We start from the raw sequence: 19,351 nt of genomic DNA, 5'->3' as shown, positions 1-19,351 counted from the left end.
TTTATGCAGTATCCCATTACTTGCCCCCCACTCTGTCCCCGAGGTGGGTGCGTTTCAGTGGTGCTGCGTTGGTACAGTGGTAAAACACTCTGGGATCCCCTTGGATGAAAGTGAACTCGATTGCAGTAATTTGTAAAGATTTACCACCCAGTGGTATAAAGAGTGAATCCCCTTAACTGGCCCATCTCTGGGCAGAAACCAAAGCAGCCCAGTTTAACAGCTGTCTTGAAGCTCCCAGGCTCTAGAACAGTGGTTCTCAGCCAGTGGTACGCATACCCCTGGGGTTACACAAAGGTCTTCTGGGGGTACATCAACTCATCTAGATATTTGCTAGTTTTACAACAGGCTATGTAAAAAGCACTAACGAAGTCAGTACAAACTAAACTTTCATACAGACAATGACTTGTTTATACTGCTCTGTATACTATATACTGAAATTTAAGTACAATATTTATATTCCAATGGATTTATTTTGTAATTATATGGTAAAAATGAGGAAGTCAGTAATAGTGGCTGTGACACTTTTTGTATTTTTAGGTCTGATTTTGTAAGCAAGTAGTTTTTAAGTGAGGTGAAATTTGGGGTTACACAAGACAAATCAGCCTCCTGAAAAGAGTACAGTTGTCTGGAAAGGTTGAGAGCCACTGCTCCAGGATACCTTGTGTTGCATGATACTATGTATTAAGTTATCACAATAGCACCTGCCCCAAGACCTGGGACCCATTTTGCTAGGGGCTGTACACACATAGTGAGAGAGAGTGCCAGCTCCTAAAACTTAGTCTAAAGAGGCAAGACAGACAAAGGGTGGGAGGCGAGAAGGCGTATTATCCCCATTTTACAGATGGGGAGCTGAGAGTCAGAGAACAGGGGACTTTTCCAAGGTCATGCAGGGAGTCTGTGGCAGGGCTGTGACTGAACCCCGGTTGCCCAAGCCTCAGTCCAGTGTCTTAACCCCAGGACCAAAAGCAACGTATGAAATAAACACGATCTTTGGCAGCATTAAAAGTCTTGAAGAACCATAACGAACACGAGAGCCCGACCCATCTCGCAGCCTTGATAGCACAGCAGAAGGCCACACTTTGGGAAAGCTAGGCCTGCAAATCATCCCTCCTGTGTGTAAAGGACTGTGGCTAGACTACTGGGCATCAGGCATGGCAGGTATCCACAGGTTAAAGTCATGAAATAGAGCAATCAGTTCTGGTCCCTGGCAATCATCCCAATTAGTCTAATGGTCAGGCTGGTTGAAGTGATCTTAGTGCATGTCTGTAGCGAGATGAGGGCGGGTATCTACCATATAAAGAGGAGTGAAAAATTGTTTACAATGAATATTTTTGTGCCGACCCAAGAGATAAAATGTGAGCAATATAAAAAACGCCACCTTTTAAACACACAAGCTGTGCGGAACCCAAAGTTTGTCAGCAAAACTCCCAGCATCTTCAGGGGGAGCTGGGGGAGGCAGAGCTGGGCAGAGAAGCAGGAGGAACAGCTTTGCATGCTGTGATTATCAGAAGTGATTTGAATGTATACAGAAGGGGCTAGAACCAGAACCCCAGATCCAAACACAAGGAGGAATGTCAGATATGGACTCCACCTGTGACCCATTTCTAGCGATAGGTCAGTCTGAACTTGTAGAGGTCCCATTAGTTATCTGAGGACTTGCCTACATGGAAACATCCAGGAAAATTAATCTGAATTAACTAGGGTGTGAATTTGAAGTGGATTAGTGAAACCTCATTAAATCCCTGTGTGGCACTGTAGATCAGAATTAAAGTGGCCGTAATTCAGTTTAGTTTAATTTAGTTTGGAAGGCCATGTCGTCCCTGTAGCGGGATAGGTGCGGTGCTGTAGCTACGCTGCTCTAGTCCCATAGTGTAGACGCAGGCTAAGGTGATGGAAGGGGTTTTCTGCCACTATAGGAAGTGCACCTCCCTGAGCAAGGGTAGCTAGGTCAACAGAGGCATTATTCTGTCAGCCTAGCTGTATCTATGCTAGGGGTTAGGCTGTCGTAGCTACGGCACTCAGAGGTGTGAGTTTTTCACAATCCTGGGTGCCGTAGCTATGTCGACCTAAATTTTAAGTGTCGACCAGGACTAAGTGAATTAAGCTAAAGCAAATTAAGGCCACTTCAATTCTGAATGATGGTGTTCACACAGGGATTTAATGCAGTTTAACTAATCCACTTCAAATTCACACCTTTAGTTAATTCAGATTGATATTCCTGGATATCCTCATGTAGACATGCCCTGAGATACCATGTGCTTAGCGGCCTAAGAGTTGGGACTCTGGGGTTCTTTTCTCAGCTTTGGTAGAGATCAGTGATTTTCAACCTTTTTTTCATTTGCGGACCCCTAAACATTTTTGAATGGAGGTGTGGACCCCTTTGGAAATCTTAGACGTAGTCTGCAGACCCCCCGGGGTTCATGGACCACAGGTTGAAAACCACTGGTATAGACTTTCCACCTGGCCTCGGACAAGTTGCTTCACCTCTCTGTGCCTCAGTTTCCCTTTCTGTAAAATAGGCCTCATAACCCCGACTTCTATGGATTGTAGTGAAGCGTAACAGTTTTTAAAGTGCTTTGAGATCCTCAGATTGGAGCGCTAAGCGTTATTTCTTCATGACTGTCTCTTCCTAGCTCCTCGTAAAATTAGATCCAGCTGTTCACAATAGTCACTAATTTCCCCAGAAGATGTTCTGAGCCTGTAAACTTTGAGCAACTCTGAGTTAGTGGAGGATGGGCTGTAGTTCTCATGCCAGCTCGCCAGCCATTTCTCCCCACCCCCAGAGGCAGGGAGCTCATATTGCTGACATTTAGGCAACTGTCCTTTTATTTTAGTTAAACTCAGCATTAATGTTATGAGTGGGAAGGTATGGGCACTGCATAGCCCCACTGCCCACCCTGTGAGGAGCAGGGACTTGAGTGTGGCCCTCTGCTCTGAGTGTCTTCCCCTCCCCCCCCCCCCCCGCAGGTTTACCCTCAGACCAACCCCCGAGAACTGGACAGCCTGAGGTTATGTAGCCTTTTTGGCTTCCCCTGTGTTTGTGCTAGGGTCCTCACCGTAACATAAATGTCCCTCCCCACAGGACTCCCTCCAGAACCCACCTGTATTAGCCATGCTCAGGGGCCAGCAGGGCATTTGTGGGTCAGTCCTTCCCCTCAACTCACCTGAGACGTAAGCTACCAGTCCACCAGTTGCAATACTGCCATAAAGGCCTCCCCGTCTCTAGGTTGCCCACTCGCTGCAGACTAGGAAGCTGCCGTGGTAGAGCAAAGAGGGAGGGAATGGTCGGGGGAGAGAGTCTGTGATTACTGGGTTGGTTAGATAATTGTGGGCGGGTGGTGGGGGGGGCTGATGCATTGGATCAGGATCAGCTTAACGACTGGGCTGTGCTCTCGTCTGGAACTCCTTCTCTATGAATAATATCGCCATCAGTATTTTTAGCAACTTACATTCTCTATATGCAGGAGGCACTTCACCCACCACTGACATGCTGCCACCTCAGCAGTGGGGGCGTAGCAGCTGGTTTAACAGCACAGAGCTGCAAGGCTGAATCTTAGGGCAGGAAGGGAAGGAGGTGCTTGCTTCCCGTTGGAAGTGTGAAGGGGGAGTTCAGATGGCCAAGACGTAATGAATCAACCCCGGAAGTGGACCAAGACACCAGAGGTATCCCGCTCTTGTGATCAGTGCTATGGGATCTTAAACGTCTGCAAGAGATCAGGCTCCTGGTTTTGTGTGGCTTGCCCAAAGGATGGGTTTTAGATAGGCGCTTTCGGGTCCAAGTACCTAATGCTGCCTTTATTTCAGCAGGGGTCCTGATAATCGGTAGGTACTTAGCAGGCTTCCTCCTGTATTGGAAAGCTGCAGAAATTCTCACCGCACGCGGCGCTGTGACTAGAAGTGACGGAGCTAAGTTCTCCCATGTTGAGTGGAAATTGCTTGGAAGAGCAAGATGAGAGGGAGAGGATGTGGTGAAGGCAGTGGCCTGGGACTTGGGACTCGGGAGATCAGAGTTCACTTCGCAGCTCTGCCGTACGCTTCCTGTGTGATCGTGGGCAAGTCACTCCATCTCACTGTGCCATAGTTCCCCAGCTGCAGACTGAGGATGATAAGGCTTCCTTTGGCTTGTCTCTTTAAACTCTTCAGGATGGTCTTTCGCCATGTTTGGCCAGCACCGAACACACTGGGCCCTTGATCTCAGTTGGGGCCCAGTCTCTCCTGCAGTATAAATAATAATAAGAGCCGTTACTGTCCAGTTCTCGACACACAAGAATAATTTATACGAGGCTCATCCTGGAGGATCTCAAGAGCTTAATAAATTGTGTGTGCACAGCACCCCTGCAAAGTGCAAAGGGTAGCAACCTTCCAGGACATGGCTGGGTAAATTTTGCCAGGGACTAAGATGTTTTAGTGTCCCTGCTCAGTGGATTGGACCTTGCTGTTTGGGGCCTCATCAGAAAGACCCGCATGCTGGAAGCTGCATGGTTCTTAACTTACAGGGGAGGCGGAAGCTCACTGGGAAAAGGGTCTGGATACTCCAGACCAGAAACCTAAAGGCCACAATGGTGGGAGCCTAGAAATACACAGACCACCGAGCCAGCCCTCTGGCTGTCAGTCTAGGTAAACATATTCCAGGCTCTGGGCTGCAGAAATATACGTGACCCTGTAGGATTCCCTTTTTCCTCATTAGCTGCCTCCTGGTAGGGATACCGGTTCTTGTTCGTTTCCTCACCGGCCCCTCTGCAGAGCGTGTTCCCCTTTGGTCGTTCTGTGCGGTGTTCATTCATGAGTCATCCGTTTAGCCCTAATGTATGGAATTGCACAGTGCATTGATTGTCCACGCAGGGCCCGTTGCTGTTTCCTGTATGTACAGTGTATGGCATATGAAATACATACTTCCGTTATGGTTTCTGCAAATGTGTGAGAAGGGGAAACCCTCTGGAAGGGGCTCCTGTGGGGACCTTTATCCCGTGATGCCATCTGTGTGGAGGGATTCTTCCCATGGTATCAGGACAGCATGCCAGGGGAAAGTGACTTGGAATGGCGAGGAGTGCTTGGCTTCCGCCAGACGGAATGGCTTTTTTCTCGGTTTCGGAAAGGTGCGAAGGCCATTCCCCATCCTGGAGCTGGGTTGGCATGTGTAGGCCAGTGGCTTGTGCTCAGGGCTGCTCTGGTTTGGTAAGGTGCTGCTTTCAGATTACCCGCAGCACCCAGCTATGAATCAGGGCTGGTGCCTCAGGGGCGGCTGTGTTTCCTAGGCACAGGGTGAGGGCAGTGATTGCAGCTGCTTCCATGGTGAGGATTGGGTTACACGGGGTGGAGGGAAGGGAGAGGCAGCCTGGGATGAGGGAGTGGGTGTGAAAGAACTGGAGCCTTCCTGTTTGCACAGGGGTTATAGACACCTTATGGCTTTAGACTGGCTACTTTAAAATCACACAGCCTGTACGTTTGCACAGAGTCAGTAAGACACTTTTTCCCGCCCCACAGATCTAAGGCCTTGTCTAAGTCAATAGGGAATGAAATGGACCTAGCCCATTTTCACACGGATTTGAGAGTCCACACAGGAGTTGGCACTGATTTAGCGACCCCGGTTTAAAAAGACACCCTTAGTTAAGCCAATACAATGCTGTTTGTAGGCTGGGCCCAAGGGAGAGCTAGCTGGGACACTCACAACAGTTGCTGAGGAATGGGAGGGTGTGGGCAGTTGTTGGGATGGAGAATTCCCAAATGCGGGTTTGGAAGGAGGAGGAGCTTGGACAAGGAGAGGGGAGACAGTTCTGGACATGGAGGCGTGGGAGAGGGGGCAGTAGGAGAGAAGATGCAAAGACCAGAGTGGGCTGGAGGAATGTGCCAGTCCAATCCCTTCCTCGGGAAGGTAAGCCTTAGGGCACGAGCCCTATTTGGGTTCAGTGGCACCAGGACAATCCTTTATATGGACACCTGGAGTCCTTTGCCTCCCAGAGCATCTGAAATGACTAAGAGCTAGCAAGAGAACCCTGAGCTGGTCCACATCTGTTGTACTGAGAACATCTGGGATACCCCCACCTATATACCCCTGCCTCTCCCTTGATGTTCCTGGTTTCCTGGGCTTATTGTTTTTTCCTGATCTTATAGAAATGGTTGTTTCTAGCTTAAGATATCCTAGGAGAATGATTTATGGGTTTGCCTTTTCCTCTGAATTCCAACCCCTTCTTGTGACCAGGTCCTAGCAAAGTATTCGGTGGCTGTTTGGTGTGCGTCTGTGGAGTAGACGTTGTCGTTCTTACCAGGACAGCCCATCCCTAAAGCCAGCTCTGGCCCCGTTTATTCAGGCTAGAATACGTAGTTAATCACCTTGGCCAGACCATGGGCTTGCTGAGCTGATTGCCTGAACACTTTCAGCAGAGGCTGCTTCTCTGCTTCAACCTCCCGGATCTCTTCCTTGAGTCTTGTGCAGTTTAAGCCTATGGGATCTCTGGGAAATTGGCTTTGCTTGTAAGCTGTGCTGGGAATTCAAATGCTTGAAGCCACTTTCTCTGCTTGGATCGGCAGGTTCTCAAGCTCAGTAGGTCAGAGTTGCTTCTCACCGTCGGCAAACAGCAAATTATAATTGGAAATAAAGGTTTAACTTGTAATGATGTTTCTCAGCATGCTACTGGCCAAATTACATCTGGTCTAACTCATTCCCCTGGCAATTTCAACTGGAAACTTCCTGTCCTAACCACGCACTGTTTAACGGTTGCCATGTTTCAGACGTGGCTGCGTTTCAGTGATGGGTGAAGTGACTCCAGTATGTAGGAGCTTGATCCCGAGGTGTGCTGAGCACCATTAATTCATGGCGGATGATACAGTGGGAGTGTCGGGCCTCTTGGGAACAGGCCTACAGTTTGTAAAGCCTTTTGGGCCCAAGGGTGCTGTGTAAATAAGATGATCCCTTTCCTGGTGGTGGCCATCTTGGTGACACTGGAGGAGGCCAGTCCAAGACTTAGTTTCCAACTAGTTTCATAATCTATAAAATAATTAATGCTTTAAAAGCTTTTATTAAAATGTAAATCAGTGAAGCTCCTCTTCTGGTTAAGCAGGATAGAAAGCAAATGGGCCACCCCCTCTGCCAGGTTATGTGGTCAAGTTTGAACCAAGAGGGCTGCCCCGCTACCTAGCAGCGAGGCTCGGAGAAACAGCTGCTTTGCTTTAAAAAATATGGACCAGAGGCTGCAATCCCGGCTCGGTTCTTCCCCAGGCAGATCCCCGTTGACTTGAGGGGGACTAGGGGCCCTGTGGGGTTTGACCCATTCAAGATACATTTCCTGAGCTGGTGAGAGGTGCTGGGCCTAGTGAAAAGGCCTAAGCCCCATTCCTTCTCAGCCTCGGTTCCCTGGTGTCCCGTCTCCACGCCTCGCTGGTGTCGGGCTGGCACAAAAGCGCATGGACAGGAGGAGTGAGGCTGGGATGATGTGGCAGCCGGTGAGCTAATCTTGGGAGGGCGTGAGAAACGCTGGCAGCACTGAGCAGATAGTGTCCTCCTTGGGGAGAAGCGGCTTTCAGGACAGAGGGGACATGTAGAGAGAGTCCATGCTGGGTCCGCCTCATCCTTCGACTGCCCTGTGATGATGTGGGGTGTCATGGAAATGGAGGAAAAAAGGAGAGGCGTGCCAGGTCTTGTTTGCAGAGCTTTGCAGACCCCTTAGTACTGTCTCCTCAGCGAGCGAGAGCTTGGTGCGTAGCAGGGGAGGGATGGGCCACTAAGCAAGGTACTGGGGTTCTGTTTCTGGCTGCCCTTTCTTCGCTCTGTGCCTCAGTTTCCCCATACATGTAATGGGGAGAATAGTACTTCTACCCCCGGTATAAAGCGCTTTGAGAGCCCTAGGGGGTGGCCCCGGTTGGCAAATGGGGTACGGCCGTGGTTGCTCTCTGAGGGTGCCATGCCTGCCCACTCAGGCTGTGGGGTGTTGCTAGACCGCCCGCTGGTGGGTGAGGGCCAGTGTCGGGCAGGAAAGTTCCTCTGTGAGGAGCAACTTTGTTAGGATGGGGTTGGTGGCCATCTGCCTCGCTGTGCACGGGCTGGGGGCTGGGCCCTTGTTTGTAACTGGTGGGTAGGAGGTGACCAGCGCATCGGGGGACACAAGGAGCCTAAAGGGGAAGGGATGGACTTGGTGGTTGCCTGGGAGACCCAGGCCCTCTCTCCAGTCTGTTGTCACTTTGGGAGCCACCATTCATCGGCGCTGCATCCCTCGTGGCCTCGCAGCCACGTGGCCTCTTGTGGTTTCCTCACGCCGATTGCTTCCTGAGCTCCATGCCAGGCCGGAAAAGACAGGAAGTGATAGAGGAAAGGAAATTACTCAGGCTGTCTCACAAGGGAGCAGGAGTCGGGGGGAGGGGTGTCTGGGAGAGTCCCAGGACTTCCAAGTCTGGACTGTCCGGGGGCCCTTCGGCATCCATTCCCCTGTCTGTCTGAGTGGTGGGGTGGGGTGGGAATGCAGAAAAGGAGGATGGATCAAGTGAGAGGTGGGCAAGAGAGACAGGCACTTGCTAACTGGCTTGTTACTGAGCTACACTTCCCTCTGAAACTTTGCTTTTACGGAGCCTATAGTGCCACATCAGTGGCTTGGATTTCTAAGTCCCTTCTGCAGGCAGGTTCCTTGCAAAGGGATATACCCTGATGGTAGCAAGTGGTAGAAGTGAAATCTGCTTCTGAGCAATGGGAATCCCTAAATATCAAAGGGTCTTGCAGCTCGGTAACAGTTTAGAAAAAGATCACAAGCCCCCAACCATTAGTATCGATTAGTCTCTGAGGTTTGGTCCCTGTGGGAGAGCTGTTGGGTAGAAATACCTTGGTGGTGTGCTCTGCTGATGAATATAATGCTTTCCACCACCCTCCCCAGGATCCCATACTGCTGTTCAAGCTAAAGGCAGGGATTGCTCTATTCCTTGCTGAAAGGCAACCACTTCTGGGGTGGAGCGTGTGGGAGTGTTTTCTAGGAGGGGAAGTAGTGACCGGAAACTACTCCCATGGAAACTGCAGGGATGGGGGGTGGCTAGGGTCTGCAGAATGTGGTCACCCAACCTGCGATTTGACCAGGACACCAGGATTAACACCCTGACTCTTGGAAAAACTGCCGTGAGGTCTTTCATGGCCAGGACTTCTGAAAGGCAATGTACCTCCTGGTGCTCCACTGGGGTGCCATCTGTTGAACCACTACCACTGCCTGCAGCATCGTTGGAACTCTCCCACCTGGGGATCCCCCAGCCCCAGCGCGTGAGGTTACAGGCCCTGGTGATAGGGCTGCAGGCTGAGGATGTGATTGCTGGGTGGAGATCTCCTGGTGAGGGCTGGCCAGGTGGTGCAGTCACCACGAGTGAGGATCTGAGATCCCTGGGCTGGCAGCAATAACACGCACTCTGTCTTTGGGGAGAGGCGAGTACTGGCAGTCCCCCCCACCTCCACCGATGCTTGGGACAGTGCGGAGGGGCTCAGGAGTGGCGTTGGGAACCAGGATGTGTGGGGCCTTTCACGAGACCTGCCAGGTTGGACGCTGGGTGTCAAGCAGGTCAACTCCCCTCTCCCCAAGCTAGTGTTGACAACGCTTCTCACCCCACTGTGGACAGAAGCGACCATTGTGTGCCCTGTAAAGAGCATCGGATGTGGCCTATCCCAGCCCACAGGCCGTAGAGACAGTGAAAGAACCAGAGCAGGTCATTCCCGTGGCTGTTTTAATTTCTTACGCCAACATCCCTCGCCATCGAGGATTTTAGAAGCACCCTCCCTTCACGGACACCCCCTTGTTGTTCCCTGCCACCCCTGTAGGATGCAGCACTGTGAATCTGGGGATTCCTTCTCCCTACAGGCTCCCCTGAAACCACTCCACCTTCTCACCTTCTGAGCTGCACTGCCCCCTCTTTCCCCCTCAGGCTTTGCAGGTGGCAGCCTGGCTTTCCCGCCCCATCCCTGCCTCCCTCCCCCATTTCCTTCCCGTGCACACAGTCGGATAAAATGTATTAACATGCAGACAAAACAAACATGGAAGAGCTGGGTGGGGGGGAGGTGGGGGAGAAGGCTGGGGAGGGGGCGTGGGGGAGAGGCTGAGAGGCAGTATCATGGAGAGTGCCCCCGGCAAGCGTTCTCCTTCCAGAAATTAGAAGCATATTAAAGAAGTCCTCTGCGTGCTTGCAAATTGTTTCCTCCTGTTGGAGTTCAGAGCCTGCTTTTGGGGCTGTGCATTCTCTTGGCTAGCACTCTGACGCATGAGGAGGGGCCGGAGAGCTGCTGTGTGAAATGGCTTGGGGCCATTACACGGGCACACTGTACTCGAAGGGAAATGTTTGCGCCCCCGATGGCTCTGGATTCCAGTAGTGCTGCCTGTCTCAAAAGATCCCAAAGTCCTCCTTGGGCTGTGTATACCTTGGCATCGCTGAGCTGCAGCCACCTCTGGGGTGGAATGCAGCAGCTGTCTGGCGGCACACAGCATTGCTGCACTACAGCCCTGAGGAGAGGAAGGGACGAATGAGGTGGGGAGTTCTAGACAATGGGGTGGGCTCGTTCAGGTAGCCGCCCTGGAACTGCAGTCAGGTTGCTGGGGTTAATGCCCCAGCTCTTGCAGGAATCGTTGGGGGGTCCTTCATGGAGTGAGCAGGACCTCAGCTCTGCTGGGTCTCTGAATAAGTGCTCCTTGCATTGGAGCTCCAGTGAGGCAGAGTCTCCCACAATTGGGGGAGGGGACCCTCCTGTCCCATCCCTCAGATTTTAGTTGATTGCAAAGTCCCCAGTGGCTGCTACCCACTCTCTGTATCACCTAGCTCCCTGAAGTGCCTTCTTGATCCCAGCACAGGGACAGGCTGGGCTGAATAATCCAAGGCACAAAGACTCCTGTCAGTCCTGCTGAGAGACCCCGTCTCTCCCCAGCTCTGCCCCAGTGTTTTCCCCAGCCAGGGCATCTTTGTATCTTTGTCAGTGCCCTGCTCTCCTGTGGAGTAGTCTGGGGCTCAGGGGCAGCATCTGGTAGGATGGGAGCTCTACTGCGATAGTGCAGGGCATGCGAGTGGCAGGGGCCCAGTGACCACCAGGCTGCGTCCTCCTGTTCCCAAATTGCTATCTGCGGCTCCCCTCGGGCAGAAAGCCGGGCTGCTGGCCTGCTGCTGGCGTTGCTGTGGGGGGCATCATCCTGGAGTTACGCAAATGGCCGGGCCTTACTGAGGGCCCCACACCCATGGTGATGAGCCTGCCATGACCACACAGGATCTGTAGTGTGTGTCTGCTTCCTGGCAATGCTGGGTCGATGTCCGTGTTGCCTGAGGGTGAGCCCAGGGCAGTTCTATAAGTATTGCCAGCCCCCTCACCTCTGAGCTCCCATGACCATGGGGGGCTGGAGGCCCCCTCCCAGCCTGCTCCCATGACAATGGGGGATCTATACAGGCTTTCTCAAGCCCCCTCCCAAACAACTTTCACACCACAAACAGGGTGGGTTGCTTGGTGCATTTCCTGAAAACCTCCCCTCGGATTTGTGCTTTGGCTGGGAAGCTCACACGAGCAGCTCTAAATGTGACCCATGAAAATCCTGATGTCCCAGGGGGTGCGGGGGACACTTGGATGATGGTTCTGCTCTGTGCCCCTCTGGATTTCTGCTCCAGCCCAGGCCTCTCTCCGCTCGCCGGCCCCTCTGACAGAGAGCTGTGCCAGGCCAGCAGGCTGCTGCTGCGCTGGAGACTTGAACCTGGCAATCGAATTCCATCCCTCCCCCTGTGCTATAAATATACTCAATGCTGTCTCCCCCAGGATGGGGCCGCAGAGCGAGGGAGCAGGCGGAGTCGGTGGGAGCTCGCCCCGCCGAGCTGGGAAACCTCCCGGATGCTCTGGTAGCTGAATGCCCTGGCCTTGGCTTGTCTCTGGGGCTGGGAATGGAGAGTGATTCTGTCTGACTTCCCGAAGGTCACGGTGACCACCTCTTTCTCAGGCCCTTTGTACAGCTCCTTGCTCGGGTGTCTGACCGTGGCCAGGCCAGGCCAGCCCTGCCGTTTGGCTGCTTCACCTGTGGTGGAGTCTGGTGAATGTCTCCCTTAGGGGGCTTGGTAGAATTCTCCCCATAGGAGTTTGTGGCAATATAATACACCCTCCTCATGGCTTCCCTTCCATCTCTCTCTCTCCTGTTCCTCTCCCACCCTGTGGGTTACTGCAAGGGCTGATCCCAGCTATCCCCATTTCACTTGATGGTAGTTTGCATTTTTGTGATGCCTCTTGTCCTCAAGGATCCCACAGGGTCATACAAAGATGTACACGCAGCCCCAAAATGCAGCCACCTCTGGAGAGGAAAGTGGCTGGCCCTGCACAATGGTGAGTTTTGGGGCAATCCTCCCCTGGCAGGACCTCGCGTCAGCTGCATGGAACTCTGTAGGCCTAAGAGTGGTGAACGTGGTACTTAGACAACAAAGCCATGTGTTTGGGTGTTTGGAGCCACGTGAACAGGTTTGGCACAGAGCAGGGAAGCCAGTTTCTCCCCTCTGCTCCTTCTCCCCTCCGCACCCCACATTAGGGGCCCCCTTTCTAACTGCAGGGCTGCTGCTCTGGCGGGATCTACCCCACCCTCCCCCCTTGCCTAGGCAGAGAGCAGCAGGTGGGTGTGAGCTCTTGCCTGAAACTCCCCGCAGGGGGAAATCGAAGTGGAACTTGCAGCCTTGGATTTCCCCCCCTGGCTTTCTTGTCAGCAGGAGCGGATTCTGCACCAGGAGAGGTCACGCCCAGGCTGTAAGCTGAAACTTTTTGTCTTTCAGGTGAGAGGTGCAGCTCGCTGCACTAGCTCCCAGCCAGCAGCCTCCTGTCTGGGCTTGTCTGTGAACTTTTATCCTCTTTAAATGCGGGGGGGTGGGGACCGGGGAAAGAAGGGCTCCCCTGTGGGCCCAGCAAGGACTGACCCATAAGGCAGGAGCTGAACCAGTTCACAGGGCAGCTTCCCTTTACTTCCAGCTGTCCCTTCCTACCCCCTATGTCAACAGATCCTCCTGCCTTCCCAACTCTTCCGGAGCAAATCCTGCTTCCACCCCTGCTCCAATACATCCTAGCTAGCTTCCCCTCTTCGCTCCCCAGCAGCAGGAGGCTCTCCTGATTGCAAACCTGATTTTGCTCCAATTGTGTGGCACAGAGCTGGGGAGACCCGCAGACCGGGATGGGAGCTAGAGGCTGTTGTTCCCAATGCTTCTGCCTCTCCTCCTAGTTAATTCCGGAATGCAGGAACCCTCTCCTCTTACCTTCGCTCCAGGTGAGAATCCTCCTTCCAGTTCTGCAGCAGTAAGATGCTAGCTGACAACAGTGTCCGGAGAGATTCAGGGTCTGGCTGAGCCATACACCACCTGTGCAGGCTGGTCTCAGCCCCAATGTCACTGCAGAGGAGGGCAGCCCCAGCAATGGAGGGGCAGGCAAGATCCTTGCAGAAGGAGAGTTTAAATGCATAGCTTGAGTTAACAGTGAGGAAAGGACTTACATCCTGCAGACACTTTAGGAAGTATTTTAATTCCCAAGGAGGGTCATGGGTTGTTTAGAAGGGAGTAAGAAGATGGAAATAAGGAAAGGAGAATGTAGGCTGAATGTCAGGACAGCCTTCCTGGCTATGATCTTTATCAGGAGGTGGAACAGGCTCTCTGGGGAAGGGGTGAATACACCACTGCTTGGGTTGGTTTAAAAGCAGCCTGGACAAAGCGCTGGAGAATCAGATGCCACCGTGCACTGGCTGCTAGGCAGGAACTGTGATGGTCTATCTCTGGCTCTAGCGTCTGGGGCTTCTGGTGCAAGCAGGCTGTGTAGGGGACGGTCTCCAGTGCAATTTGAAACAAACCTGCACATGTGTCAGAAGACCCAGCTTAACATAAGAACGGCCAGACTGGGTCAGACCAAAGGTCCATCTAGCCCACTGTCCTGTCTTCTGGCTGGCCAATGCCAGATGCTTCAGAGGGAATGAACAGAACAGGGCAATTATAGTGATCTATCCCCTGTGGTCCACTCCCAGCTTCTGGCAAACAAGAAGTTAGGGACATTCAGAGCATGGGGTTGCATTCCTGCCCATCTTGGTTAATAGCCATTGATGGACCTATTCTCCAGGAACTTGTCTAGTTCTTTTTTGGACCCTGTTATAGTTTTGGCCTTCACAACATCCCCTGACAATGAGTTTCCCCAGGTTAAAAATGAGATGTATTTGGGAGCTTCTGAGATCATCTCATTCTGTATCGTGTTGTAACCTTGCCCTTGCCTGTAAATAGGGGCATGTCCAGTCTCCAGGACAAAGCTCCACTCCTAGCTTCCAACCTCATCCTTGGATTTTTCACCCTCCGTCCTCCTGCCTCCCAGTCCGGCAGCATGTTGCTAATGCTCCTCAAACACTGGCCTTTGTTCCTGTCCCCACCTCCCCTCTCTCTCTAAAGGAGGCAGAAGCTGACCCCACCATCAGGAATAGCTTCCACTACACCTGCCTCCTGAGGCCAGACTCTGAGCTGCTGTAAATCCATGTCGCTCTGTTGAAGTCACCAGAGCTACACTAGTTTCCATCCGCTAAGGACCTGGCTCCATGGCACACTATAGCTCCTATCTGCATCCGTGTTTCCCTCCCAACCTATGACTCCTAAGCAGCCGGAGATCAGACACATCATTGCTTTAATATTTGATGCAGCATCTCTTGTGCTGTTGTATCCTGCCCTTGTACAGGGGTGTGGACTCGGGCTAAATAGGTCCCTTCCATCTCTGGGGGCGCAGTTTTCCTCTGATAAAGCAGAACGTTCTCCATTACAGTCACCCTGGTGTTTGTAAGATCACACTCTCTGTATGCCTCTATTTCCCCCATGCTTATTCTCCCCCAAACGCAAGCGTTCCCTCCCTCCACTGCTGCATCTGTGAGATTGGAACCCCCCAGCGCCATGTGTATTCCTTCGTGTGCACTGACGGGGGTGCTGGTGTTTGGGGATGGAGTTTGCAGTGCCATGTATTGTTTCCTTATTTTTACCTGGATTTTTAAGGAGCGGCTACAAGAACAGGTGTGGAGCTAAAGTGAGATGAAGGCAGGCAAGAAAACTTGCTCTCAAAATAAAATATAAAATAAAATAGTGGGGGAGAGAGACTGTGATGGGCCTAACGAATAAACAGCTGGCATTGATGAATTAGATATAGTGGGTTATAGACACCCCTTGGAGCCCAGGTATCGTGCTGGCATTGCTGTACGTACCAGCTCTGACCTGTACCATCCCTGCTTTTCCAGTCCTGGGCACTCTTCCTGCACAGGTCCCGTGGTGGGACAGCTGTTCTGCAGAGAGTGCAGGTCAGGAGGTGTGTATTTGTGCACATGTGTGTGCCTGCACTACAATGTCCTTAAAGCCCCCCTTTGCATCCCCCACCCCCAAATCCTGATGTGGCCTTTGCTTAGGGCTGGTTCCTGAAGGCTGCTCAGACTCTCACTGGCTGTCCAGGGCACAAATTTGCCCCCCACAGCTGGTGATTGGCATATCTAGGTCACATGCCCTTTCCTTTGGTCATGCCCCCATCTCTGCTACCCTGATACCAGCAGGGGAGAGTTGTTCTTCACTGGCCCTGTGCTGCCAGGGGATCCCTCTGTGATGGGCTGGTCATGTCATGCTAATGTCAGAGTCTACTAGTAATACAGCACAAAGTGGTCTCACCACGTTGGTGAGAATCCAGCCCAACGCAGTGATTAAAGTAGATTGAAACAGGAACTCCTCTCTGCTTAGAGTGGAGATGGGGGAGCTAAGCTCCCCAGGCTTCCTCGCCTCCCCCTTACATGAGCTCTTGGCCCTGTGTCTGTGTTTTGAGTGGGATGTTCGGTAGGTTACTTAAGAGGGCACCTGAAGATTAAGGAAGAGAGGAGGGAGGGAGGGGAAAGAGAGAGACGGTAGGAAGGCGAAAAGTAGATGACTGTGTCTCTCTGGGGAATGGTGATGGAAGCAGGTAGTTCTCGTGGGCTGTGCTAAAACTTACTGAAGCTCCTGGGAGAATGAGAACTCCCCTAGGATGCTGGTTCCAGAGAAGGTAACTTCTCCGTTCTGAGTGGTGAGGTCACCCCATCTCATACGCACTCAAAGAGGCAGTGGGAGGCTTGGATGAGCCCCAGGAAAGAGGGTCGCCATTGGAGGGACCTGTCTGAGAAATGGGGACCTTCACGCTCAAGAGGTCTTGGTCTTGCATCTTGGTCAAATCTGAAACCTTTCTGCACATCAAGGGAAAATCTCACCCCAGCTCTTTGCGACAGCTTTCAGCTCCCCGTGCCCTCCGGAGAGCGTGCTTGCAAAGGTCAGCCAATCTCCTGACCACATTGGAGGGAGCTGATAAAGATGGCAAACTAAGCTGTGGGAGCAGAGTTTGATCCTGCGAGGCCCCTGACATTACTGGAGAACTGATATGAGGGACCTGCAGAACTTGCTGGCTTCCTGGATTTGGGAGAGGAGCGGGCCATGGCCCTGATTTTGAGGGAAGGAATCCCTTTGCCTTCTCCAAGGACAAGCTGATGTAAAAGAAGGAAAGTGACATGTTTTGCTCCAGCCTCCTTCCCCCACCCTGATCAGGTTAGGCAGCCCCACACCTCCAAAGAAAGCCCGGCATTGCTTGTTTCCCAGTTGTTGTTGTGGTCGCTGTTTTGTAAGGGCTGGGTGGAGCCTTGGATTCATCATCTCTTGCACTGTACGTCAAAGCTATGACTCGCCGCTCGCCTGCACCCTCCCTCCAGGAAATGGAGTTGCTTGGCTTGGCAAGACACTGTTTTCCCAGTGGCTACCACTCACACCATGGCCGGCCCACTCTGGGATCTTCCTCCTCGTGTCTCCAACTGGGTGGGGCAGGCCAGCGAGGAGAGAGCGCACTCCTGCTCTATCGTCTTCTGTTCCCCCCCAGCCCCAAATCCTCAGAGCTTTGACTGTGTTGTCACCTGACTGGAAGGAAAGCTCAGGGTGAGCTCTGAGGTTTCCCCACCAGTCGGGTCAGCAGGAGGAGGTGTGTGTGGATACTACTTCAGCCATAAGCAGCGATGGGAGACCTGGGCACTAACACAGGCCTGCATGTGTGTTTGTACAGCACCTAGCACCACACCGTCTCCATCCTGCTTGGGGCTTTCAGCGGCTACTATCATATTAACAGTAATGGCTGGCTGGAGACTTGGTTCCAAACCCTTGGCTAGAGCATCCTGGGTGGGATCTCCTGGGAACACAGGGCTTGCCAGACTGGATCAGCCCAGGATCTCTTCAGCCCAGCATCCTGTCTCCAAGAGGGAACAGTCCCAGTCAGCTCAGAGGACGGTCCTACAGAGGCAGCTTCCTCCTGACCCCCAATAGTGAAGCAAGAGGGTTCACCTCCCTTCCAAACCTCCCTTCTAGGACCCTCCTGCAATATTTTGCAGTAGTTGCCCGGAAAACTTCAGCGTATTCCCCCCCGCACAGTGCTGCAGGGTCCTATGCTCAGCCACGGGGGTTCCTGTGCCCCCCTGGGGTGGGAGGAAGCCTGGTGTCTCCAAGGGACGGGTGTTGTGGAGGGGAAGGCCTCAATATTTTCTCCGTGCGCTGCAAGAAGAAGAAATTCTGCTACATCCTGACCCTGTGCAGAAACGGGGAGGGGGAAGTCTCTCTCGGTCTCTAGCAGGCGTTACCCTGCTGCTCTGTAGCCCGTTTGCCGCCTTCAACAGCAGCTCCCTGACCCTGTTCCCCTTTGCCTCCTGAGCTAACGAGCTCTTGCCTGCACCTACGCTCCCCTCCCTTGGGCTTGCAAGCTCTCACATGCCCATGCTCCCCCACAAAAAACTCCTGTCCCTCCCCCCCCCGTCCCAGTGCAGTACCCACAACCGGGCACGCGCGTGTGTGTGTGTGTGTGTGTTTGGGGAGCCGGGAAGCTACACAACAGCCGCAGCAGCCTCCCTCTCCATCCCTCCCCCTTCTCTTTGGCTAACTGCTCCAATTCTGTTCTCCTTATTTGGCCACACTGCTCCCAAAGAAGGGGGGGGGGGTGCGGGTGGAGGACGGGGAGGGGGGAGCAGCGGGAGAGACTGGGTGACATCACGGGGCTCGGGGAGAGACAGGAAAAAAGTTACTTTAAAAAAAAAATAATGAATCCCTGCGCACTTGAACCAGCGGCTTGCTGCAGTTCCTTTAAAAGGAGATGTCTGTACTGGAGACCTCTAGCGCGCTCTCACAGCCCCTCTGGGAAGCCTCTAGCCGAAGGAGACACCTCTGCGCTCAGCTCCCCACCAGCAGCAGCTGCTGCCAAAAGTACACCGAGCCTGCTCTGGGAGCTGGGCAGGAAAGGGGGGAGCGAGAGGGGAGGTGAAGTTGCAGGCGCTGGTTTGAGGCCTGTCTGGCAGAACCTGTCCGGGCAGCGGAGCTTCCCCCCGGAGGCCCCCCATGGGCGCGTTGCGCCCAACCCACAACACCCAGCGACCTTTCAGGGGGAGGGTCAGGCTTATCCAAATAGACAAGTTGAACCAGAATCCCAAAGTGAGATGGGGGCTGAGTCTTTCAGAGCTACCAAAGGGATCCGGGCACCTGGCCCCCATTCAGCTCAAGAGGAATTGGGCATCCAAATCTCCTGGGTGCCGCCCAAAATCCTTGCTGGGGATTTCAAACCCTGCTCCCGTCTACAGACTTCGCTTCCAACTCTTCCCATTGCAGCCACTGGGGGGGTTGAGCCTTTGGTGGGGGCAGGCTTTGGCCCCAGAGGGTTTTGCTGGCGAGGCTGGGCTTTGGGCCATGAGAGGGCCCCCAGCAGGGGTGTCGTGCTCAGCAAGGGAGCCTAGTGCCGGCACAGGCTCTGTGTTGTTGTGCAGGGGGGGCAGACACACCAGGCTGAGCCCCCCCCCCCCCCGCATTGCCTGTGCTGTGTCCCTGCACTGAGGCCCGACTATGTTGAAATGCAGCAGGCCGTGGGGGTGGGTGGGGGGGCTCCAAGGCAGCGGCATGGCCTGCGAGTAATGGGGTGATGGTGTAACTAGCAGGGGGGCCGCAGTGAAGGGATACCCACTGCTCTAATGCCCAATATGTAGCAGCCCAGCATTTCTCATGCTGGGGGGGGGCCCAACCCAAATGGGGGGTTGCAAGAGCGGTGGCTGCTGACCGGTTGCCCCACTCTGAAGGCAGCGCCGCCGTCAGCAGCAGTGCAGAAGTAAGGGTGGCCTGGTATGGGTCATCACAGCCTGAAATATTTTCAAGGGGGAATCCCAGCAAAAAAAGTTTGGGAACCCCTGTACCAGCCCGTATTCCAGGGGTTCTCAAACTGGGGGGTTGGAACCCCTCAGGGGGTCACGAAGTTATTATATGGGGGGCTGTCAGCCTGTACCCCAAACCGCGCTTTGCCTCCAGCATTTATAATGGTGTTAAATATATAAAAACATGTTTTTTAATTTATAAGGGG

The sequence above is a fragment of the Eretmochelys imbricata genome, chromosome 21 (assembly GCF_965152235.1).
Source record: "Eretmochelys imbricata isolate rEreImb1 chromosome 21, rEreImb1.hap1, whole genome shotgun sequence".
In the NCBI taxonomy this organism is placed as follows: Eukaryota; Metazoa; Chordata; order Testudines; family Cheloniidae; genus Eretmochelys; species Eretmochelys imbricata.
This window is presented reverse-complemented; position numbering follows the sequence as displayed.